Source organism: Physeter macrocephalus, unplaced genomic scaffold (genome assembly GCF_002837175.3).
Source record: "Physeter macrocephalus isolate SW-GA unplaced genomic scaffold, ASM283717v5 random_1474, whole genome shotgun sequence".
NCBI classification, from domain to species: Eukaryota; Metazoa; Chordata; class Mammalia; order Artiodactyla; family Physeteridae; genus Physeter; species Physeter macrocephalus.
In genome coordinates, this window is record NW_021146490.1 from 1 (window position 1) to 17,904 (window position 17,904).

Here is a 17,904-nt window from a genome sequence, read left to right on the forward strand (position 1 = left end):
CTCCGCAACAAGAGAAGCCACTGCAATGAGAAGCCCTACGCACTGCAACGAAGAGTGGGCCCCGCTCGCCGCAACTGGGGAGAGCCTGCACGCAGCAACGAAGACAGCCAAAAATAAATAAATTTTTAAAAAGTAAAATAAAGTATGAACTGTCTACTTTTGATTTTTAATTTGTACTCATTGTCATTTAAAATGCTGAGGCATCATGGTAGTCTGATGGTGAATCTCACCACCTAAGAAAGTAACATTACCCATGACTTAGTGACTAAGGAGTATTCTTTTCCTGGTATTTGTTTTCTTTGTTTAAGCATTAGGATTGGTGAGTCTACTTGAAATGTGTGTTCACTCTACAGACCTTTTGGAATGGAGGAGTTAGTTTGGGGGGTTTTCTTTGACTGTTATTCCTGGGAAAGGGCTTAGGAATTTTCCTTTTGAAATGCTACTTACTGCTAACTCTTGTGGCATTTTTTTCTTTTTTTCCCTCTTAGAGCATTAAAGGAGCTTCTGTTTCTGGCTTTGAGATGTGTTTCCCAAGGTTAAACAACCCACCTTCCAGGGATCCATGACTTGGGCTACAGGTCATGTCATCCAGCTTACGCTCCTCTTACAGGTGCACTGTCTTGATAGCAAGTCTTCTCTTGGAATGGGCAGATGGCATAGATTGCCTAGATCTGAGTGTATGGCCTTGTCTTTTTGAAGGAGCCTACTGATGAAGGAGAGTGGTGATTAAGCTTGCCTGGTGGTGGTGAAGAGGAAAGGAAGAGACAGGAATTTCTGTTCTTAATGGCTAACACATTCATTAAGGGGATGGGGAAGGTGATTCCCTCAAAGGCTGGTAATACAGAACCGCATAGCATGAAATCAATCAGAGCCTTTCTCGAGCTGTCACCTGGGCAAGTACTTGGAACTGATGGAGCAGAGAATTAATCAGGGAACCTCAGGAGGGTAGTGCTAAGACCTCTGATGGGGTGCTCAACATCGGGGTCTTGGTGAAGAGGTATTGGCTTGTTGATGGATCCTGTTGATATAGAAGTGATTTTCGAAAATGAGAAGGAGTAATTATCTGCTTCTCCCTGCTGAAATTAGAGGGAACCTATTGGCAATTGGAGTGTATGACACTAGGGCTCACTGGCTGATAACTGACTACACGGCAGACGTTCCGTCTCTCTGGAGACTGCCTTCAAAACCAGGCTGCCGATCCTCACCTGTATTTCTCAGGCCACTTGTTAGCAAGTTTGGCTAGTGTCTGAAATGGTAGGAAAATAACACCTCTCCCCATTTGCATATGCAAAAGCGATGAACCGTTATTAGTGTGTGACATTCATCCCAAGTACCCAGGGAGGTGAGTCAGTATCATAACTATTCATTAGGAATTAATTAGACTGTGCTTCATGGTGTCAGTTGTGGACAGAGCTGAGAATTCAGCATTGCCTACATTCTCTCCCTTTGGAATCCAGCCTCCAGCTCACTGTCTAGTGAGGATGTAGTTTGAGTCCGGTATTCCCATGGAATGTGCATTCTATCTGGAGCCGTGACTATTAAGCATATTGGACTTCGGTCAACTTATTTAGGCCTCTGGACCTCATAAGGTAGGAATAATACCCAATGCGGGCAGTGCGGTTACTAAATACGATCCTGTAGGTTAGCAGTCCCCAACCTTTTCTGCATCAGGAACCGGTTTCGTGGAAGGCAGTTTCTCCACGGACCGGGGTGGGGGCCGGTGATGGTTCAGGTGGTAGAATGCGAGCGATGGGGAGCGGCAGACGAAGCTTTGCTCTCTCGCCCGCCGCTCACCTCCTGCTGTGCGGCCCGGTTCCTAACAGGCTGTGGACTGGTACTGGTATGTGGCCCGGGGGTTGGGGACCCCTGTCCTAGAAGACCCAAACCATATTTGTCCCTTTAACACAAACGACTCTTGTTTGTCTGTAATCGTGATTAATAAATAAGAAGTTGAATCAGACAGCTAACTCTCGGTTATCCAAACTGTGCTTGGCATAAGTCTGTCCTCTTACATCTTCCTGATTTGCTGATTTCCTTTGGGGCCCTTATTATTCATTAGAACCTTGGCCAGAGTCAGGGTGAGGAATGGGAAAGGAGCTGAAACTCTGACCCTTCTCATGGAAAGCTTAGGTGATAAGTTCAGTCATGTTGTTCTCAAAGAATGTTCACATCATTTGGTTGTTAGTTCATTTTTTCTTTCTTTGAATATTTATTATGCCAAGTACTGTGCTAGCACAGAGGATACCTATGGTGACTGTAGTAGTCCGTGCCCTCAAGGACGTTGGGATGTGGTTGCGGGGAGTGATAACAAACCGACTTAATCTAAGATCTCTTATAGGTAGTCTTTGGAAACACAGGCGATGAATGATGAGGTTGGTTTCCTTCAGTGTTAACGGTGGAAACTGAGGCACATGGCAGATACTGTGTGGTCCAGGGTTACTCGGGTAGAGGCAGAGTCCTAACTTCCAGTCTACCTCTTTTCTTGTTGCCTCACAGAGTATGAAGATATTGGCTAAAATAAGCTTTATGGATGTTTTTTTTTTAGATCCTCACGTTCAGTGACATTTCCCTAATCATGAGGGTTAGTTAAAACTAATCCCTTTATTTAAGAGCTCTTATATCACCAGTAAGTGGGTGAGATGCTTACATTATGAGAGACCCACAGGAATTAAGATGAAGGGAGCAGCGATTCCTGTGTCCTGTGTCATACCCCTTGTGCATACGTCCCTTGGATAGAGTTGGTGTCAGAAGCACCTGCATTGACCATCTAAGCTCCTTCTTCCCCTAGACTTTTAAATCAAAATATGTACTGACTGAATACTATATATATGTATGTGTGTTGTGTGTGTGTATACACACACACACAACACACACACACACATATATGTATAATGTTCATCATATAAGATGTCATTCCGATATGCTCATGTTACCTGTCTTGAAATGTAAGTGGGTAATCCTGAAAGAATGATTCATTTAGGGAGTGTGGCTATTAGCAGGAATGTTTGGGTCACTGGTAACATTTCTTTTTGGAGTTTATTCCAGTGTGTCTGGGAAGAGTTTCAGGAAAAAAGGAGGTTTTAGAAAAGTGTTAATGATGGAAACTGAGGCACATGGGGGCTACATGATATACAATACATTTTCAACCAACAACATTTTCCCTTCTCTCTTTTGTTTCAGGCATTCATTTATTTAGATTTAGGGTTATTCCCCTCAATGAAACTTCCCAGAAGAATATGAAAACTATTGATCGTGTGCATTATAAGCGCGGGCGTTTGTTACCAATTTAAATTTTCCATTTAGGCATCTGAAGACCTTAAGGAAGAGGATCCTTTAAACTTACTTCCCAAAGGGAACCATTAGGGAAGCTCCTTCATTTCTTTACCATCCCATTATCAGTAGGTGTTTGAGCATCACAAGGTCCATACCACTGTCTAGAGATGATGGACTTGAAAACGTCATCTGTTCATGGTTTTTCAGATGATAGAGCACCTTCATTCATTATCTCACTAAATCTTTATGGAAACTCCGTGGGGTAGAGTCCCTTCACTACTTAATGATTTTTCTGCACTGGGATTGCATTTAATTTATTATTTTCATTTTATAAATTAAAACCTGAGCCTCTAGAGATTACCTAATTTAGTCTGGGCCGCGTGGCTAATGGGTGAGACGGGTTTGGAATCCAGATCAGTTTGAATCTTAATACCATACCCGCCGCCCTCCCCGCCCCACAATACTATGGTCTTCATTTACTGAAGTGAGTGAAAGTTGGCTTCCTTGCTCAAAGGATGTATGAGGGGGTGAGGACATCAACTCTGCAGGCACAGATATTCTATGCGTATATCACTTGATTAGATCTTATTGTTGGTAATAAGCAGGTGCTTGTTATTGTACATTCAGAAGCCAGGTAGATTGGGTGGTAGTTAACTAATTCCACACATTTTTAGGATGCTCCTAATGTGTGGCTGATTCTCTCAGAGCCACTAGTTACAAGGATGGTTTCCAGGATGAGGTGGATTTTGAGCTGGGCTGGAAGGGAACTGAGGGATGGAATTTGGTATCCAGTACGGGGAGCTTTTCTCAGCCAGTCCTAGTCTTGTGATTGGAAACTCTGCCCATACAGGGCCTCATCTTACAATTGGGTTGTAAAACCAAGAGCCTGTAGAAGTCTGTGGATTATGTATCTGGTAGCTTCTGGGGCTGTGTCCTGGCCCTTGTCCAGAGTAGGTAATTCCATCCTGCTGAGCTCCAGTTCACCAAATGCAAGAGCCTGGACATGGAGTTCTTCTTCCCTTTGCAATAAATGAATAAAAACGTGAGCATTTAGAGCAGTGCCTGTGCTTCCTAAGTGGATGGATCAATTGATGCTAGTTAATATTGCATTCCCCAACAACCAAGGAGTTGTGACCCTTAGCTTTAGAGGTAACTTGAAGGGGTTGTCTGCAAGACTCTGCTGCCTGTCTTATAAGGCCATCTACCACTTGTTGAGCTAACAGGAAATTTTTCCTTATGTTGAGCCATAATCTTCTTTGGAACTTCTACAAAACAGGTCTAACACCCTCCCTGTGTGTTACACCTTCAGAAGTTGTTTTGTGTCTGAGGACATTAAACTTGGCAGTTATGATTCAGAAAGATCTTACCAGTTTTGAGCCACTGGCTAAGGCTAAAAATAATGGAATTTAATAGAATAGATATAAATTCCTGATTTTAGCTCCTAACCCAATTGATCAAGAGTTGGGATTCAGGAACAGCACTTGGAGGGTGGGAGCTTAGAAGTTTTATGGATCCTAAGTCCACCTCTGAGTGTCATTTATTGAAGGTTGTGGACAAACTGGGCTGGGCAAGAGGGATGATGTGAATTGTGTCTAGTCTGGAACACGGTCAGGAGACTGGGGGCTGCTCTGGTCATACCTAAATGGGTGTCTTGGGGGAGATTTGCTTCACCAAGGCATGGATAGACTTCAAGGCTGAATGGTTAGAAGTTAACCAGGAGATGGGTTTTAGCCTAATAAATAGATGGAATAATTTCACCATGTTAGTACAAAGGAGGTGATACTGGGAAGGTAGTGGGTTCTTTGTTATTGTTATTGGTGATGTTCATGCATCGACTGAATGACCAGTTAATGAAATATGTCAGAGGGGTCCTCAGCTATTGAATTAGGGGTGTTGTGTGTTGGTCTGGAGACTCTGAGGCTTTCAATTATATGGTAATTTTTTTTTAGTCAAATAAAGTTCCCCTGGTCCCCTGGATTCCATCCCTCTACCATAGTGGTTGAATGCTGGACACAGTTTAATCTTAAAATGTGGCTCTCTGGAGTGAAGTCTTATTGCTGTGAGCTGCCTGGAGCTGAGGAATTGGCCTGTGTTTTTGTATGTGTCTGGTTTTGTTTGTTTTGTTTTGTTTAGTTTTGGGGTAGGGTGGAGAGGGAGAAGGTGAACGGCTAGTCACTACTCAAAGAGTTCACACGTATTCTTATAATTTCTCTAATAAACCTCTTTGGAGCTAGACTCTAGGGTAGCGTGCAGTTCAGCTTGGATTTTATAAGACTTAGATCCCAACCAAGAAAAAAAATGTAATAATTTGAGAATTCAAAGGCCCATACTGCAGGCATTGTAGAGTTCATCTGGGGGTCAGTCACAAAACCCTTTCTTGTGGCATAATTTATATCTTTAACATTTGGCAGTTTTTAAAGTCCTGTGTCAGTGTACATGTGTTGGTAAGAAGTAGTAAATATTTTGCTGACAAGTTCTTTGAAAGATGGATCAGTGGCAGCGTTCAAAGGCAGATAACCTGAGGGTTTCCTTTATCCAGGTGCTGCCAAATCTAAAAAGCTGTCAGGATACGGAGCCAAAAGCACCCGTTGGTTATACCATTTATTGTGTAATGTTCCTGTGCCTCAGACTTTCTGCACCTGGGATCTGTAGATATACGCAGTGGGGGAAGGCAGGGGAAAAGGGGTTCAGTTGGGAGAGAGAGGGAAAGGGCTGGCTCTCAGAGGTGCTGGCTCTCAGAGGTGACTGCCCTGGGATACAGAGCAGTGCCTGGTACCTAGTAGGGCTGGCCGCCTCTGTTGTAATGTTGCCTGGACTTGAGGCGGTGGAAGGGGGCGGAAGGGGGCAGAATGGTGGTCGCACTAAGCTCTCCCTACTCAGGCCCTGCGCCTCCCCTCTTCCGATCAATCCCCAGGAGGAATTCTTATCCCCTTTTTGGGGAAGGCTTTGAATGAATGATCTGATGCCTTTTCAACAAAGGCATATTGATATGTTAGTGTGCAGACAGCAGGGGGTACTGGATTAGATCATTTTCACATTGGTGTTTGTGCCAGTTTGACATTTGTTTGGAATGCTTATCCCTTTATGACCATAGGTTACATGCATAATTTAAGGGGAATAAATCTTTGAGAAAGATTTCTTTTGGTTCTGTAATCTTCAGTGCTACAGAAAAATAAACGAAAGCCTCCCCCACAGTTTTCCTGTGATCAGGAATTCCAAGGAGGCTACCAGATGAAGTGCCTCATGTGGGTGTGAAACATTTCTGCAGATGTGCTGGCCACTTGTAGTTGTTGCAGGGAAGGCAGGAATTGGGGACAACTTGGTTCCAGCTTCAGGGTTACAATCTAGAAGCTGAGAGTGGCAAAGTGACCTGACTTGTACAGTGTAAAAAGCCCTGCGGATAAATGCTATAGAATAGCAGGTCCAGGTCTGCTGGCATTGCTGTTTGTAGAATGAGTATTTGTGATAAAATAATCTCCCTTCTTCTGTCTGCCATTCTGCCGCCATCTTGCATCTTGGCGATCCCAGTGACAAATTCTGGGATGGCTTGACATTTTAGAGTTATCGTGCTAATTGCCACAGTGAGGTAGACGCCTTTTGTTTTACTTTATTTTCTTTTAAACAACTTGTTCTTCTCTGGAGATTTGATTATCATCGAGCAAAGTGCTCCTGGTAGATAGTAGGTACTTAGCAAATTTTGCATGATTCATTGTGAACTTGCAATTCAGAGTGAGTACTGTTCTCAGATGAAAATTTCCTGTCATCTGTGAAGCTTATCCAGCTTCTGCCTGCTGTTTTATTTCTGTTCCTAAAGTGATACATAGGAACAAAAGACACTTGGATCTCAAAGTTCCATATTCTCTCCTAGGAGTTATTCTCCAAGCGAAGCTGGTGACTGAAAAGTATGCAGTAGAACCAGCAAGAGCAGTATGTTGATGGTTACTGTGTCCTTATCATACTATCTTTTGATTTCTCTCTTAGGTTTATTTTCTTGAAAAGGCTCCAGGCTTCGGCTTGGAAAATCCAACCGCCAAAATTGAGCCCAGCAGCTGGAGCGGCAGTGAGAGCCCTGCCGAAAACATGGAAAGGATGAGTGACTCTGCAGATAAGCCCATTGACAATGATGCAGAAGGGGTCTGGAGCCCCGACATTGAGCAGAGCTTTCAGGAAGCCTTGGCTATCTATCCACCATGTGGGAGGAGGAAAATCATCTTATCAGATGAAGGCAAGATGTATGGTAAGTGATTTGAAATGCTGCAACCTGCTTTTGTGGTAAGGGGTCAACGTAGCTAGCCTTCTACTGAGATCCATCCCTTGTATTGGGTTGAATGATCTTTGTACAATTTTAGTTGGCCATCCAAGGGACTGAATCTCAACTGAAGAGGAGAGTCAGTAAAGGACCACTGAGAAATCATTCCCTGGAGTTTCTTCTTCTTCTTCTTCATATCAAAAGCTCTCGAGGACCAGAGAGGAACAGAGGTCGTTGCAGTGGCATATGCAGACACCAAACGTGGGGACTAAGTCTTCTGAACGCGCGCCCCATCAAAAGGAAGTGCTGCTGCTTAGCTCCAGATAACTGACTGGAGCTCTGTAGAAATGGGGCCTCGTGCTGCCAGATCTAGCAAGATAGATGTTTATATATGAAATGTACTCATTTTTAAAAGCCAGCATTTTTTTCTTTTTTAAACACAACCCTATATAGGCCATATAAAACATGCCCAGGGACTTGATCAGACCTTTGAACCACCAGTTTGCTGCATTGTTGCCAATTTGCAGTTGAATGGCCAGACAAGGCACCGACCCCCAGGCTACTCTGACCAGTCTCCCTTTCCACATGGGGACCCCTCACAGTACATTCAAATCTCCAAGAGCACCCAAGAGGATGCGACCGGTTGACCAGATGTCTGGGGGTGCCAAAGGTGGCAGCAAGCACCCATCCACTAGTCTGGGGCTTGCACACTGGGTTTGGACCTTCCCTGCACCTGCTGTAAAGGCTTCCAGCTGCTGACCTGTACTTTCTGCCTGCTTACCTTTTGGGAAGCAGATGGCAGGTGGTTGCATATACATTCTGCTTGTCTAATTGGGCACGTTAAGTTGACAGTTTGCACTGTGGCTGAGTCTAAAGAGATGCAAACAAATAACCTAAACTCAAAGAGAACTGGCTCAGCAGCCTACTGGAGGTTGTTAACTTATCATGGGAGTGATTTATTTCTAAATAATTTGAAAGCTTTTCCATAATAGGGTGTTGTACCTTTAATACCGCACCTCCTCTATCAGGAGCCGTAGGAGGCTGCAGCTCAAACTAGCACCCACTGCTGAGGAGAAAGCAGATGGTGGTGCAGCTGCCACCAGCTGTGCCCCCCACCCTGCCCTACCCCTCTCCAATTTGGATGATGTAATGGAAACAAGGAAAATTTTGCTTTCTGCAGCATTAGAGTCTCTCTCTCTTGGCCAGTTGGTGTCGCACACACAGGAGAGAAAGAGAACGTAAACCTTCAGTATTTGTTTTATGTTCTCATGTGATCCTTTGTAGCCAAAGAAGCTTCTTCGTGTCTGGTGAAATGGACTCAGGATGAAACATCTCAGCTGCTGTGGGTAGAAAGTTTCAGGGCCTTCGATTTTCTGTGTGCTTCTATCTTTCCTGGGCTACCCTTCCTCAGCCTGGCTATTTGCTTTCAGGGTCTTGTTTTCATACCTAAAAATACAACTTTCCCATTTTAAAGGCAGAGAAAAGCACTTTAATCTTTGATCCTTCTTTGAAGCTGATTTTATTAGGAGTAGTGAAGGTGGCTTCGGGCCATTCTACCTTGTACCAACACCCATTTGTTTACCCAGAAATTGTTTTAATCTAAAATACTGGCCTAGTGTTGGACATGCTGGTTGGGAAGAACTACTGCCTTTCATTTCTCACTGGGAATACTAGGAAAGGAGCTGTCCCTTTAGGAAGCAGGTTTTTGGGCTAGGAATAAACATAATTCAAAGCCAGAGTTATTCTTTTCAACTCCAGTTTTGTTTTGTTTTTTTCCATTGATTTTACTTTTTAGGTGGCAGCCATGGTAGATTGAACTAATTTTTTTGTGAAAATAATTTGTGAAAGAACTCTTGTTGGTAACTGGGGGGTCAAAGGCAGCAGACTAGGAAGAAGAATTGTGAGAAGCTTTGGATTTGAGCCGTCTACCCACAGTGAACTTGAACAATCCTACCCTTGGTCTGTGTCTGAGTTTTCTCCCCTGTACAAAATGAGGATAAAGTAGATGATATCCGTGGTCCTTGGGGCGTGTATATAGTATGATGCTGGATTTTGTGACTTGTACTTCAGTAAGAGTGATCACTGTGTTGACAAATGTGGCGCTGGTTGTGGAGCATGTCTTTAATACTGAAAGTAATCAGATTCTGAGTGCTTCCTGAGAGCGTATGTTCTTTTTTCTTTTAAAATTTTATTTATTTATTTTTAGCTTCATTGGGTCTTCGTTGCTGTGCACGGGCTTTCTCTCCATTTGCGGTGAGTGGGGGCCACTCTTCCATGCGGCGCGTGGGCTTCCCATTGCAGTGGCCTCTCTCGTTGCAGAGCACGTGCTCTAGGTGCGCGTACTTCAGTAGCTGTGGCGTGCGGGCTCTAGAGCACAGGCTCATCAGTTGAGGTGCACGGGCCTAGTTGCTCCGTGGCATGTGGGATCTTCCTGGACCAGGGCTCGAACCCGTGTCCCCTGCATTGGCAGGCGGACTCTCAACCACTGCGCCACCAGGGAAGCCCGAGCGCGTGTGTTCTTGACGCATGGATTCTTTTTCCTGAAATCCACGTTACATTTATTGACCGTGTTGGTGACCAACCTGATTTAAAATTGAGCAGTCATTTTGAGCGAGTAGCATTAGGAATTACAACTGCAAGGTCATGTGTCCTGGTTAGGGGTGCAAGAGATGGATTTGCTGCAGTGGCCCTGAAGCCTCTCCCATGTCTAGGCCACTGCCTTGGGGAGAAAACATCCCCTTCAACTCCCTCTCTTTGGCCAGCATGGAGGAGCTTTGCTTCTACTGCTGCTTTCAAGGGAAACATGGTGGTTATCAGGGCTATGGGAAATGGAGACTGGATCCCTTCAGAGAAGCTAGCCCAGGTGCCTGAGAGCTGCATGGGACCTGCCTGTAACTTTGAGGGCGAGAGAAGGTTGATTTGGGAGCCTCCACAGTGAGGCTCCAGCCACTCGGGAATTGAGTCATGTGAGCAGTATGGGACCAGAGCTACTGTTCCTTGGCTTCTGGCCTGTTCCCCATCTTACCACACGTGAATCAGGACACAAACCAGACCAGGAGTCGAGGTTTCTGAAGGTCCTAAGAGCATGCTTTTTCTCTCAAGCATTTTGGAAATGAAAACATTGAAAGCATTTTGGATTCCATGGAGTAAAATCAAAATAATTTAATGCCTTCTAGTGAAATACCAAGTGTTTTTGACTTGAGGGGGTTATTCCGGTATTTCTGAGCATCTGTATAGTATTGTGATGTCACTAATCCTGAGCCTTTGGAGAAGCAAGGTCAAGTGCAGTGCTGATTTATTTTGGTAATGAAATCTCCTCCGTGGTTGACAGTAGGGCAAATGCAATCTTATAGAGGGGGAAAATGGAAAGTTCTATTTACGTTGAGGTTTGGGCCATTAGAAAAGATGGCTTAATTTTCCCTATGCTACCTGGGTCGTTGGAGAGGCTGAGCCTTTATGTGGTTGGTCTCCACGTGGACAGATTATTTCTGCCTGCAGTACCCTATGGGTAGGCAGTTGTTCTTAGAGATTATTAGAAGGAGGGTGAGACTTCTTTGACTGTTCTTGAGAGGTTGCAAGCTCACTCCCTCTCTTCTCTGTGTTTTCTTTTTCTTATTTTTACATAGCTGTGTGTCTCTTTCTCTGGTAGATAGCTGTGGAGTAGAAAGCAGGAGGACAAGATGGCAGAGATGCTCTTGATCAGCAGAGTTGTCTGGAATTGAATTTCACAGGAGCAGGTCACAGCTTAAAACAAGACAGAACAAAACAGTGAATCATGGGAATGTCTGGATGTGTTTTCTATTGCACTTGAAAACCCTAGTCAGGCAGTGTGGTCAAATATCTCTCATAATCAAGTTAGGGACCGGAGCTAACATTCACTGGCTGCTTGCCTCAGAGACACGCAGTGTAGCACCTTAAATTTTGAACTTTGGAATTGATATGAAGCCTGGCCCTACCTCTTCTAGACATCAGACTCCGGGCAAGTTGCTTTTCCTCTCTGTGCCTCCATTTCTTCAACTGCAAGAGAGATTTAGATAGATCTTCCTTCACAGGATTGTTATAAGAATTAAATGAACTTGTTATGGTTTGGGATCCCCCTACCACGTTTGGACAGTGTCTGGCATACAGTGAGAGTTAATCAGTGTTTCTGAAGTGCTCTCTGCCAATAGCTGGGTTAAGGCTTTACATAAAACTTCCGTCTCTTGCTCACAACAGCATTTTGAGGTGGGTATTGTGATTCCCACTTTATAGATGAGGAAGCTGAGTCTAAAAGGGATAAAGTGGCTTGTGCATGATCAGTATAAATGGTATAGCTGGGTGCTTTCAAAACCAGCTCTGTCTGACTCCCAAACCTGGACTCTTTCCACTGTGCTTTCATTCCTTCCTTGCTGGAGGTCATTATAAGTGAATTCAACAAGTCAGCATTGAGAGTACCGCCTGTATTCCAGCCCTGTACTAGGGGTTGTCAGGGATACAGCAGTGAGCCAGCCAGACAGTCCCTGCCCTCATGGAGCCATCACAAGTTCATTTGCAGGAAGCACTGACCTGAGGTTAGGGCTGTGTGCCAGAGCTTTCTGGGAAGTCTGAGACCCCTTTGAAGATGTTCACCTTCCACTTAGCCTTTTGAAGCCTGTTCCTGGCCACCAGTGTCCAGGGCACCTGGCCCAATGCTGGCAGGAAGAAAGCTTCTCAAATATCGCAGCGGGGAGGATCCTAGATCATAAGGCTGGCCTTGGTGGTGGCCAGAAAGATGTCTGGAAGATTCTGGTGCCCTAGGATCCTACAGGCAGCTTGGGCAGAGCAATTGCTGGACAATTGCTTTCTCCTTTTGTGAGCAGATATCTTCAGGGTCCTTGCTTAGGAGAGCTCCAGGGGTGCCCCCACTTTCTTGCTGGGTTGCCAGGCCTACTGGTCAGCCCTAGAGAGCTGAGTTGTGAGGCATAGAAAAGATGAGGGAGGAGGAAGGTATCTCTGGGCCAGTCCTCCCTGGCTGGTCTTCCCCAGTTGCTGACCTGAGCCCTCCCAGCCAGGGGAGCACGGGAGTCGGACTTGCCTCTTGCTTACTTCATGGAAGTACAAGATAGCAGAGAGAAGGGGCTGCTTCAGTGAGGTGGTGGCAGAACTGACAAGGGGACATCAGAAGGAGTGCACACAAGCAGGAACAGGTGTGCACCAGTTAATCAGTGCAGGCAAAGAGGCTGACATCTGAGGTCCCCATGCTCCTCCTGATCTGAAGAACTGGTCAAGGCAATGCCGAGTCGTCCCTTTGTAAGACAGGGTACTTTCACATCATTTCTATGGGGACCAGGAAGGTGGTCTACCTCTGTGGAGGCCCCAGAAGCCCTGATGTGGAAATGGCTGTAGAATCTGAGCCCTGTAGGATCTCCAGGCCTTGGGAGAGTGAGCCTTGGGGCCTGAGCTGAACTTGTTCTTCCCAGTTCTCTATCTGAACATCATGTGGCATCTTTGATTTCCTCTTTCTGTCTTACCTGTGATTTGGGATATTATTTCAAGTGAATTTGCTAGAAATGTGAAGAGCAAAGCACTGCGCCCTTAGAACAGGCTAGAAGCTCCGTAAGGCAGGGGCCCCACCCTGTCTTGCTGGACAGAGAAGGTATCAGTGATGTATGCTGAATATATGCATGTGTGAGTTATTATTTAAAATAAAGAAAGGTGAGTAGGTAAACCTCTGAGCCCCGAGAGGAGCTGGCTAGAAAGGAAGGGAGAAAACAGAAACAAAAAAAAAGAGAGAAGGGCTTCCCTGGTGGCGCAGTGGTTGCACGTCCGCCTGCCGATGCAGGGGAACCGGGTTCGCGCCCCGGTCTGGGAGGATCCCACATGCCGCGGAGCGGCTGGGCCCGTGAGCCATGGCCGCTGAGCCTGCGCGTCCGGAACCTGTGCTCCGCAACGGGAGAGGCCACAACAGAGGGAGGCCCGCATACCACCAAAAAAAAAAAAAAAAAGAGAGAGAGAGAGAGAGAGAGAAAGGTGTGTTGGTATATTTAACGGTCTTCCTAGACTGAGAAGGAAGAAATACTGGTTTTTACTCTGTGTGCTGGCAAATGTTAGTTCAAGAGGTAGGAAGGATTTCTACCCACATAGGCACAGCAGCAGAGCAAGGGTTAATTCTGGGATCCTCAGAACACATGAGTAACGGGGGATTTTGAAATAGTTTGGTTCCTGTGAGAATAGCAAAGCCAACGTCATCAGTGTTTGGACTGGGAAGTTTAACATGGTGGGGGTCTGACCTACAAAGGTTTATGCATAAGGTGTGAGCCCTTGTGCAAGCCAGGTTAAAAAATAGCTGGTTAGGATGGCTCAAGAATTGGTTATAAGGGAGAAAAAAAAAATAAGAGAGAGAATGTTAAATTACTACCAGGTTGGAAACTGAGGCTTTTCAGCAGCTTTCCGTGGCAGCGGATGAGCACTGGGATATCCGGGAAGATGCGGATTCGCGGGGCGCTCAGTGAGGGCCTGTGCTGTGCTTCCGCCGTGAGCGGGGACTACAGATATAAACTAATTAAGAAAGCTGACCTGTTTGACCACTTACTGTGTGCTAGGCGCTTTCTCGTTGCTTTAGAATGCGTTGTCCTGTTTATTCCTCGGAACAACCCAATGATGTAGGTTACTGTGACGATCCCTGTTTTATAGCTGAGGAAGCTGAGGCCCACCAAGGTCAAGTTACTTGCTCAAGGCCACAGTAGATAAGTCATAGAGTTGACATTTTAAAGTCAGCTTTATACAACAAGCCAGTTAAGACCACTAACTACAATATTGACATGGAAGGATGTATATTCTGTACTAGAGATATATACGGCTCAGTGGTAGGGCAGTAGAAAGTATGATTGTTTATGATTGGGGAATGCACTTGTCTATATTTGAAAATGCAAAAGGCTGGAAGAGTCAGAGTCTGAGAGGCAGACTTAGGTGAACTAACTTTCAATGGGGAAAGGCCACTTAGTGGTTTTTGTTGTTTTTAATTAAAAAGTTTTTTTTTGGCTTTTAAACTTACTTTGGATTACAGACCCCCTTTGAGAATCTATAGAAAGTTGTGGATCTCTTCTCCAAAAAAAATGCATGCTTGTGCACAGTTATAGAATTGTTGCATATAACTCCAAGGGATTTCTGAAGCCTAGGTTCACATTTGCTACTGTGGGGAGAGAGAGAAGGGGAAGGGCATTCAGGCCTAAGGGAGCAGCATGATAAAGGCACAGAGTCCTGCAAGGACCCAGCTCTGGTGCTTTTAGAATTGAGGATGTGTCCTGGAGGGGGATGGCAGATGAACCTAGAAATGTGGGATGGCACTGCATTGTGGAGGGCCTCAAGTACCATGCCATGGTGTCCGGTGCTCATCCTGGGGGCAGAGAGAAGCCACTGCATGTTTTCAGGAGAGGTGATGTGCCTCAGCCTGGGTTTGACAAAGCCAACTCTGAAGGCGTGAAGAGAAGTTAGATGACTATTGCAGGAGGCCAGTGGGAGAGGCTGAGCCTAAACTACCGTACTGACAGTGCTGGCAGAGCAGTTTCAGAGGTCGAACCAACAGGATTGGCTGACCAGATGCGATTTGTGAAAGAGAAGATAGAGTTGAAGGTGATTCCAGGGTTCTGCTTCTGGGTGATGGAGAGGACGATGGGCCTATCAAATGGATGGGGAGTGGAGACAAGAGAAGCAGTTTGTAGAGAGGAGAGGAATGAGGAGTTGAATTTTGTTATGTGCCGGAGGTGTACTGGGTGGCCATCCAGATGAGGATGATCTGTGGTGTTTGGAAATTCCTGCTTGGAGCTCAGGCAGGTTGGAGTTGCAGGGGTAGTTTGGGGGCTCATCAGCAGAGAAGGGATGAGGATGGGGGATATGCGCAGGCTCACGTGTATTGCGGTGAAATGGGCATGGATTTTAAATGGAGTGTCTGTATTTGTGGGAGAGTAAAACGATTGCCTTTTTAAGAAAAAGGGAGACCCATCAGTGGTTCCCAAGTCTGACCATCATCAGCAGAAGCACTTGAGAAGCTTTAAAAAAGAGACATAACAAGAACGGACTCAAACCAGTTGAATCAGAATCTCTGAGAGTGTGGTTTGGGAATTTGTGTTTTTAAAAGCTCCCTGAGTAATTTGGGTGATCAGCCAGGTTTGAGAGCCACTGGGCTAAGCTACAGCCTGGGTCCAAGAGGACAGGGCCACATTTTTAGAGTTGGTAAAAGAAACAAATGAGGAAGGAGGGAATGAGACTGACATTTGAAACAGTCCTTACAAAGTTTGGGTACAGGAAATGAGCTACATTATTCAGTTTATGCTCCCTGTGTACGGAGAGGGAACATTACCATGGCCCAGATTTGCCATGTGTAGGAAGAGCCATGAGGTAGTATCTTAAGGGGCATAAAAAGTTAAAGGAAGACTTATTTTAGGACAGGGGAGAGACTTGGCCATTTGGTTAGTAGGGGAGAAAATACATGTAATTGAGGATATATATGATGGAATAGAACCAGGAAGAGACTTTAAAAGGAGTAGGGCTTCTTTTACTCTGATGCATAATGGCAGGAGAAGGGTCCAGTTAGAGGGCCCAGGGAGGGCGTAGTGATTCCTTTCTTCAGATGAGAAGTAAAGCTATGTGAGCTGAGGTGGCTTATGGGCTTTTGAAAAGTAGAGCAAGCTTAGTAGAGATACTGTGGGGGAATGGGATATGGACGGACAGGGGTGAGTAAAAGAATTGCTGAGCAGTGGAAGGAGGGCCTGAGAGAAGTTGGAGAACGTTACTTTCTTCTTTTAATTGAAATTTTTATTGAGATAATTGTAGATTCACATGCAATTGTAAGAAATAATACAAAGATCCTTTGTACACTTTGCCCATTTCCCCCCAGTGGTTACATTTTGCAAAACTGTAGTATAGTATCATAATGAGGATATTAATGTTGATATAATCCACTGATCTCATTCAGATTTCCCCAGTTCTACTTGTACTCATTTGTGAATGAGTGTGTGTGTGTGTGTTTTATTAAGTTCTGTACAATGTTATCACCTGTGTGGGTTTGTGTATCCACACCGCAATGATACAGAACAGTTCCAACACCACAGGGATCCCCAGGGTTGCCCTTTTATAACCATACCCAGTGCTGTCCTGCTTCCCCTGACTTTACCCCTAACTCCTAGCAACCATTAGTTATTCTCTATTTCTAAAATGTTGTCGTTTCAAACATGTTATCTAGTGAAATCATACTGTATGTAACCTTTTGGGATTGGCTTTTTCCCATTCATCGTAATTCCCTGGAGATTCATCCAGGTTGTGTGTGTATCAGTAGTTTGTTTCTTTGATCGTTGAGTGGTTCCCTAGTGTGTATGTACCACAGTGTATTTACCCATTCACCTGTTCAAGGGTATCTGGGTTGATTCTAGTTTTTGGCTATTACAAATAAAGCTGCTATGACCATTTATATACAAGTTTTTGTGTGAACATAGGTTTTCATTTCAATGGGATAAATGCATTGCTGGGTCAGACGGTAGTTGTGCCTTCAGCTTTTTTTGTTTGTTTGTTTTTTAAACTGCTCAAGTGTTCTTCAGAGCAGCTGTACCATTTTACATTCTCACTTGCAGTCTAGGTTCTCTGCATCCTCACCAGCATTTGGTGGTATCACTATTGTTTGTTTTAGCCATTCTGATAGGTGTGTGGTGATATCCCATGTGGTTTTAAATTGCATTTCCCTAATGCCTAATGATGTGGAACATCTTTTCATGTGCTTATTTGCCATCTGTATATTCTCTTCAGTGAAATGTCTGTGCATGTCTTTTGTCCCTTTTTTAGTTGGATTATTTATATTTTTACTGTTAAGTTTTGGGAGTTCTTTATTTTAGATATGAGTCCCTTGTCAGATATGTGGTTTGCAAATATGTTCTCCTTGTCTGTAGCCTATCTTTCCATCTTCTTCACATGGGCTTCCGCAGAGTAGTAAAAGTTTTAAATTTTGATGAGATCCAATGGATTAATTTTCCTTTTTGTGCATTGTGCTTTTACTGTCAAATCTAAGAACTCATTGCCTAGCCCTGGATCCTGAAGATTTTCTTCTATGTTTTGTTCTGAAAGGTTTCTGGTTTTATGTTTTACATTTAAGTCTATGATCTGTTTTGAATTAATTTTTGTACAAGGCGGAGAACGTTACTTTTGGGGGAACCCACTGGCGTTATTATGTGAGATATATGTTTTTCTGCCAGGGTATTATTGATTTATCCATATTTTGACAACATCTAGGCTTGGGACCTGAGACACCAAGGTGCTAGTGAGTGCAGGCTTGCACCAATCTAGGTAGGGACAGGGACAAGGTGAAGCTGGAGGGGCCGGCAGGTCGTGACATGTGCTGCTCAGAGGCTGTGCACACGTAGGAGAGGTGGCGGGAC

The 17,904-nt window shown here is 44.7% G+C and overlaps 1 long non-coding RNA gene across 1 annotated transcript; it reads left to right on the top strand.

Moving 5' to 3' along the window:
* Positions 1 to 7,160: 7,160 nt before the first annotated feature.
* On the top strand, positions 7,161 to 16,252 carry LOC129391935 (uncharacterized). The gene is made up of 2 exons (XR_008616819.1): positions 7,161 to 7,510; positions 7,623 to 16,252. It is a non-coding gene; the product is annotated as an uncharacterized lncRNA (long non-coding RNA).
* Positions 16,253 to 17,904: the final 1,652 nt, after the last annotated feature.